An 8,393-nucleotide genomic window follows, 5' to 3' on the forward strand; every position below is an offset into this window, starting at 1 on the left:
ACAGTAGCAAAATTACAGTTATGAAGTAGCAACAAAAATAATTTTATGGTTGGGGGTCACCACAACATGAGGAACTGTATTAAAGGGTCGCGGCATTAGGAAGGTTGAGAACCACTGCCTTAGCTTAACACAAAGGAGTGAATGAACTAGTGAATGAAGGCCCTCGCTTGGCTGCTGTGAGTTCACAGAGTTATCAGTGTGCTGCTCCCATAGGGAAAGCTGGATAGACTCTCCTGTGCTTACTTTCTACAACCTCTGGAAAATACCAAACAAAGGCTTAGGATTGTTGGTGTATTCAGTGTTGTCTCCAAGGAAACTAACTCACTCTCGCTCTTTCTCTCTCTCTCTCTCTCTCTCTCTCTCTCTCTCTCTCTCTCTCTGGAGCCTGAGAATTACTGTGTAGGAGTGATCCTGTGGAGGGACCTGTCAAATTGTGTTAAATATTCATTTGCTCATTTTAACATCTGGATAAAGACCGTTTTACACTTTGGAAGATACGCGTCCAAAAGAAATCCGAATTGACTTGATGAACTACCTTTCTCCCAAGAAGAAGGATAAATAAGCCGGGACCATATATTTTTCTCATATTGCAAACCCATAAAAAATGCCATAAAGAGAAATCAAAGTAGTAATGGATCGGTAGAACTGCTGAGATCATTGTAATATTTTTTCAAATACTTTAGCATAGCCATATTGATTTTCGATACATATGTATGCAGAAAGGCACAGGTGTTTACAATCTTGGTATAGTTTGTAATGAATTTTAAAGGCGTTACAAACAACAGCAGCAACCCATGAATGATTAGCATTTCAAACCCAAGGTGGATGGAAAGTATGATGAAACAGCAAATTATACTTTTTAATAAGTGCATTGTTCTGCTGAGATGATTGTATTCACCGACAGCCAATTCTGCAGTGATGAATTATTGTGTAAAAGCTTTTCCCTATGATCTTTTTGGTAGGCAGTTAACAACTGCTCAGCTAACTTTCATGTATGCATTTATCAATCTTTGCTTTAGTAAAATTCATACCAGGTTAACTAATAAATGTTTTTAACAGTATATGTACCCTTTTCAACTGCTCTTTCATTGAAATTATCAAAAGCAACATGATTTTCCCAACCATGAAGAGGTGAGCATAATTTGAAGACACGGCAAGGATGGGGCATAATCTGGGTCTATACCTGTTGCCCTTTTCAACCGGAAGCACTAACCACTTTCTAGACCTCCGCTGTTACCTTGTCTTCAAACAGCGTATGCCAGGGCCCCTCAAACTGTCATTGTCCCAAGGCCAAAGTTCCATCTTATTTGGCACCTCTTTTATATTTAGGCCTTTAAAAATCAAGGAAAATTCTTCCATTTCTGTCTATTTTCTGACCCCTAGGTAGATTAAGTATAAGAGAAACCAGCATGCTTATTTTTAAATTGGAACATAATGGAAAGTTTACACCGTATCAAAGTTTTATGTTTTCTATTTTATTTGTTAGTTTATTTTGCTCATCAGTTTACACATAAAAATGAAGTCATATGGGACTTGTCTTTCTCTGACTGGCTTATTTCACTTAGCATAATCTCTAGGTCTATCCATGCTAAAAGTAAGAGTTCCTTCTTTTTTACACTAGAGTAGTAAATGGACCACAACTCTTTTATTCACTCATCTACTGATGGGCACTTGGTTGACTTTCAAATCTTGGCTGAGTGAAAAAGGTGAAGGGATTGAGCAACAAAACAAAACAAACTCAGACACAGACAGACAACAGTAGGGTGGTTACCAGAGGGAAAGGGGTGTGGGGGAGGTAGAAGAAGGTGAAGGGGGGATAAATGGTGATGGAAGGAGACTTGACTTTGGGTGATGAATGCACAATATAATATACAGATGGTGTGTTATAGAATCGTACAGCTGAAACCCATATAATCTTATTAACCAATGTCACCCCAATAAATTCAATATTTTTTTTAGGTTTTATGTTTTCAGATTGTATACTCTCATGCTGTTTTAAGCTTCTGTTGATTGATCAGTAGTTTGATGTTGTTGATCCGAGTTAAGAAACACTGGCCAGGAAAAGGCCGGGCCGGAGAGAAGAAAAAGACCTTCCCCTTGCTGGGACCCATGGGTCAGCAGAGTCTGTGATTTGTCCGATGGGGGAGCCGGGGTTGTGGGAAGAGCTAAGATCCAGGGAAGAGCCCTGGTGCTGAGGAAAATCACAGCATTGGCGCTGGGGGTAAAGGAAGAGATGGAGAGGGAAATTAGAAAGAAATTCACTTGGTAATTAACATATTAAAATCATGTGTAATTACAATGCAAAGCTGTTGGACATTATTATATGGTTTCGAGTTCAATAATGTATTAGATACCGATTTTAGAAGTCGCTTTCTCTTATTCTCATTTCTTCTTAGTCTCACTCTCTCTCTGACGTGTTAACATATCTCCAATGACTAACAAAAGGCCAGCGTTGTTGTTTGTTTCTGTGGAATTGAACTTATTAAATGGGTCGGACTGTGAGGCAGAACCAGGGCCACCACTTTCGAGGGAGGAAGGCTGGGTCTCCTCCAGAAAGCAGGGCCCCGCGTCCCCCAGCTCTCCTGTCCCGGCCGGTGCTCACCTCCTGCGTCCCGAGCTCCACCTGCGTCTGCATCGCCTTGGCCCCTGTAAGCCCGGGTCCCACTGCGTTGTTTCTTGTGGATTGTTAATGCCCTGGAAGCGTCCTCCAGGCACGCCGGGTGCCTGCCTCGCTGCCAAGCTGTCTCCGGAGGCACCGCATGTGTCGTCTAGTTAGCACCTCTGGTCCCAGGAGCCTCGCTTGGGTGGCCTTCCCACCCCTAGTTTCCCAGCAACCCTGTCATTTCAGTCTGGTGGTGCAGAACGGACGTCGTTGGGGAATCCTTGCCTTGGGTGAGAGTGGACGTTAGGATGACATTGCCAAGGAGTTAGTAGGGGAGTCTGGACAGTTGTTTGGAGGAGCACAAGCAAAGGAGAGGGCAAGCAGGGCTTCTCCCATGGTAAATGCGCTGGGATCAGCCGGGTGCCTTGTCCCAGTGCAGACCCAGATGCAGCAGGTGGAGGGATCCAACCCAGCCAGCGCCAGGTGACGCTCGCTGCCCGTCGGGGAACCCTTTCCAAGCCTGAGTGCAGACAGCAACTGCAAGAGGCACCCCTGCCCAGGCCAGCGGGAGGCTTTTTTTTTTTTCTTTTCAGGTTGGGATGTGTTTTACTGACGCACAAACAGACTAAAAGCTTCCGTTTGAAACTCATCAGAAGTAAAAAGGAAAGGTTTGCCCAGTGTCATGTTCCCTTTATTTTTCTCACACATGCACTTAGGAAGCGAGGTTTACCAGCTGGCTGTTAAAATATTAACACGCAGCAAGAGGTTCCTTCTTTTATCTCCTAATGGAAACAGCTGACGCTATAACCCCCTGGTGTCTCCCGGGCTAATGAGGGCGGCCGAGAGGGAACAGGCCCAGCCACTCTCGTTGCCTAAACAAAGTGGTTCCTCGCTCTCCCCCCCACCCCCCCCCGAGTCCTTGGCATGTCGCTTCTCCTGGCCTCGTGTCAGGGGTGATGTGTTCCAGTGACTGTCACCACGGCTAAAGGAGGCCAGGGTGCATTTTACTTTTATTTAGGGTTTTTTCGGTGCCTCGTCCCAGTGCAGACCCGGATGCAGCAGGTGGAGGGACCCACTGTCCTGCCGTCCCAGCCAGTGAGTGCCAGGTGACGCTCGCTGCCCGTCGGGGCGCCCTTTCCAAGCCTGAGTGCAGACAGCAACTGCAAGAGGCACCCCTGCCCAGGCCAGCGGGAGGCTTTTTTTTTTTTCTTTTCAGGTTGGGATGTGTTTTACTGACGCACAAACAGACTAAAAGCTTCCGTTTGCAACTCATCAGAAGTAAAAAGGAAAGGTTTGCCCAGTGTCATGTTCCCTTTATTTTTCTCACACATGCACTTAGGAAGCGAGGTTTACCAGCTGGCTGTTAAAATATTAACACGCAGCAAGAGGTTCCTTCTTTTATCTCCTAATGGAAACAGCTGACGCTATAACCCCCTGGTGTCTCCCGGGCTAATGAGGGCGGCCGAGAGGGAACAGGCCCAGCCACTCTCGTTGCCTAAACAAAGTGGTTCCTCGCTCCCACCCCCCCCCCCCCCCATCCTTGGCATGTTGCTTCTCCTGGCCTCGTGTCAGGGGTGATGTGTTCCAGTGACTGTCACCACGGCTAAAGGAGGCCAGGGTGCATTTTACTTTTATTTAGGGTTTTTTTTTGTCTTATTTTTTAATTGTAATTTTTGAATTTTAATTTTCCCATCCCCACTTATCCCCTCCATGCCCTCTTCTCCTTCACCCTCCCCCCCCCCCCCCCCGCCATCGCTACACTGTTGTCCATGTCCATGAGTTCTCTCTTTTTTGCTCAGTCCCTTCACCACCACCAGCGCGCGCGCGCGCGCGCGCACACACACACACACACACACACACACACTCAAGAACTGTCCACCTGCTCTCTACCTATGAATCTGTCTCTATTTTGCTTGCTAGTTGTTTGTTCCTTGAATTCTATATATGAGTGAGATCATGTGGTACTTGTCTTTTCCTGACTGGCTTATGCTAGCATTTAAAAAACAAAATAGGGCCTATAGAATCTTCAAAAAAGTCTCCTGTAAATTAAAAATTTTGAAGCCACTTAGCATATCAGCAGACACTACATGGATATATGCTTGCCCTGAATGGGACCCACTCCTGACAAAAGGTAAAATGATAATGAGAAAATGCTCAGAGTTGTCCTTTGTTGGGTGGTGTGACACAGGTGACCTGGTCTGGCGCCCATGGAACCTTGCTGGACAGTGGCCTCACCTCACAGAGGAAGGCACGGGGGCGCGGAGCAGGGACTGGCTCACTGGCCCCCAGCTGCGGAGGGACACACGGAGACTCACGCCCCGATGTGTCTGCGTCCTGAATCTGTATTTTTAATCACCAAGCTCTCAACCCATTCGGAGCCACAACAATTTAGATAGAAATTATGTCTGATTTATATGCTATGACAACAAAAAGAGCACGAAGCTCTCTTTGGCACGCAGCCCTTCCTCTTTGGCAGTCACCTAAGGTCGTTTGGGGAAGTAAGTGGTGTGTAAATTTCAGATAAAATGTTTAAATGCCTCTGCTCACCTCAAAGATTCTGAAGTGCGTTCTGTGTCTTTAAAGCAGCGAGTGCCACTGGCCCAGGACGGATGTACTGCATGTCCTTGAGGGTCTCCGTCCAGGACAGATGAGAAGCACCTGGAGAAATCAGGTTCCCAGGGCTTGAGATGTCGGTGCCGCCATCTGTCTGTGATGGGAACCGCGGGTTATTGGTGATTTAGGGAATGGTGGGAGGATAATGTGCGGCTGACGGTGGTTCAGGCACAGTTATGCCCGGCCTGTTCGTGTTTTGAAGCGATCTGGGATGAGCTGCTCAAAATTAAAAAGACCATCTCCGCGGCACATGAAGAGCTGAGAAAACAAACAAACATGCAGAACATCGCCGAGGCCTTCCTTTAGACAAGAAGTGGCTGTTTGCTTCTTCGGGGAAGGCTTGGTTTTCCACCAGGTCCAGCTGTTTCGGGGAGTACAGACGAGGCAGGGGTGGGGACACTGCACCCGGAATGAAGCTAACTTGGGAACGAAGATTCCCGATGAGAAGTCTCTGTCAAAAGCGAGAACGCCTCCCAGAGTGTCTGTGGAAGCAGCGAGCACAGCTGTGACATCACAAGGGATTTTCTGAGGGCGATGCTGATGGAGACTTGACTGTCCTGGGGCCCTTTCTTAGGGTCCTTGCTGTTTTCACCAGCGCTCGGGCCACAGAATTCCACAAGAACTCAGTTCTGTTTTCCTACACACCCTGTTCCTTTCAGGCCTCGGTTTTGCAGAATGTGAACTTGTTCATGACAAGCCTGCACTGTGTGAAGCAGAGGCCGCCCGGCTCTCAGAAGAGCATCCTTTCTCTTTCTTCAGTAGGTGCCTGGGACTGTTGTGCACGTGACCTACAGCGCTTCTCCAGGCAGCAGTTTGGCGTAGGCATATGTTCAAACCATGGGGGCTAAACTAAGCCCAGAAGTTCGTTAAAGGGTGACTTTGCGATATAGGACACGGGGACTTTGAAAACGACTAAACTTTCACAAAGAACACTCCTGATTCATAAATTTTTAAATTTTTTTATATTTCAACTCCCGTTTACATTCAGTAGTATTTTGTATTAATTTAGGTGTATAGCATAATGGTTAGGCACCATTACAGCAAATTAAAAGATGCATTTTTGTATCAGATTACTCCAGAAAGCATTAATAAGGCCAGATATGTGTCAATAATAAAAAGTCAGATCCACAGAAGGATACTGCATAAGAAAAAAATATTGTAAACATTTTAAATGTTTAAAAAACTGTAGAATTGGCCATGAATGGACTGGCTGAGCTTGTAAAGGGGTGAGCTCCCTGTCACTAGAAATGCCCTCATGGAGACTGGACAGATCTGTCAGAAATATCACAGCAGTGGCGCCTTCAGTGTTTGGGGCATTGAATGAGATAAAAAGTTACTTTCTAGAATAATAATTACCATTTCTTGAAGGTTAACCAGGTGTCAGACACGCCACTAAAGTTTTACACTCATTTTCTACATAAGAGATAAATATTTTTATCCTTAGTATATAGATGAAGATATAAATATTTCATCTTTCAAGAATCTAAATATTTCACATGCTTAGTATGATTGATATTAACTTGCCTTATTTTAAAAAGTGCAAAGGAGGAGAAAAAAAATAAGAGAAATTAGGGAGGAACCAAGGTGGCAGCATAGGTAAAGGCCTGTACTTGATGCCTCCCACAACCACAACCACATCATTACAACTAAAATACAGAACAACTATCATCCAGAAACACGGGAAGCTGGCTGAATGGAAGTCCTACAACTAGAGAGGTAAGGAAGGAAGTGCACTGAGACTGGTGGGAGGTGCAGAGGTGCGGAACGGGCTGGACCGGCACCCATGTGGGCTGTGTTTTTAATCGGGAGAGAGATCATCTCTGTGGAGGCCGCCCAGGGGAGCAAGGAGTCCCAGCCCCACACCAACCCCCAGCCCAGGCTCCCAGATCTGGGAAAAGAAGTCGGTATATAAGAACTATGGACTGTAAAAACCAGTGTGTGGGTTGGGGCTCAGTGACACAGAGGCTGCTGGAGACCCAGGTATGTAAGAACTATGGACTGTAAAAACCAGTGTGTGGTTGGGGCTCAGTGACACAGAGGCTGCTGGAGACCCAGCTGCTCCTCTTAAAAGGCCAGCACTGTGAACTGAATTTACAAGCTCCCGCTTGCTCTGAGCTCCAGTACCAGGGCGAGGCTCTGAGGGACCCAGACACATACGGGGAGAAACTGGACTGGCATCGGGGCAGGAACGCGGGGGCGGCTTTCTTCAGTCGGAGGTGCTTGCAGTGGTCATTGTTCCTGCACTGGGACCTCCCTGGTGCAGGGCTGATTGGCAGCCATTTCTCTTTGATTCCCTGAGACCCCGCCCCACCCAGTTTACAACCCCACCCAAGTTGTGTACAGCTTGTTTTGCATATGAATAGCCTGTCCTTTCTCAACCTAAAACCTGTCAAACAAGCTGCAGCTGGGTCAGGGAGCCCCAAAACTATCAATAAAAGGCCCAAGTCCGGCACCAGCAACAACCTGCCTTGCTTCACATCTGGGCCTCATCTGGGCACTTCCAAACCCCGTACAAAGAGGAGGAATCTGCAGATCTCTCTGTAGCTCCTGCTGGGTGGCCCCAGGCAGTGGCTGACTTTGTACCTCCTTGGAGATCCATGAGCCAGTGTACCCAGTGGTCAGTGTGAGACCATACCAGATTACAACTCTACACATCCATGACACACTCAAGGGGCAGACTCAGTGAGCACCGAAGCCCCTCTGAAGCAAGTCCTGCCCCATAAGGGTGTCTCCTGCACAGCAGCTCTCCCATTGTAGTTGCAGCTGGTCCTCACAGCCAATTGGCCTGGAGGTAAATTCCTCCCAGCAATCAAGGCTCAATTACAACAAGACTGTCCACACAGCCCACAAAGGGGGCCACCAAGAGTGTCCACCTCAGGTGAATGGGGAGGCTGAGCCACTGGGCCCTATAGGACACCTACTACACAAGGCCACTCTATCAACTCAAGGAGACATGGCAGCTCTACCCAATACATAGAAATAAACACAGGGAAATAGCCAAAATGCAGACAAAGAAACATGTCACAAATGAAAGAAATAGAAGAAAGCAAACTACTGGATATAGAGTTCAAAAACACAATTATAAGGTTACTCAGGAATCTTCTGGAAACCTCCAAGGAACTTAGTGAGACCTTCAAGGATCTTAGTGAGAATGCCAAAAAAAAAAAAAAAAAAAATG

The sequence above is a fragment of the Myotis brandtii genome, unplaced genomic scaffold (assembly GCF_000412655.1).
Source record: "Myotis brandtii unplaced genomic scaffold, ASM41265v1 scaffold466, whole genome shotgun sequence".
Lineage (NCBI taxonomy): Eukaryota > Metazoa > Chordata > Mammalia > Chiroptera > Vespertilionidae > Myotis > Myotis brandtii.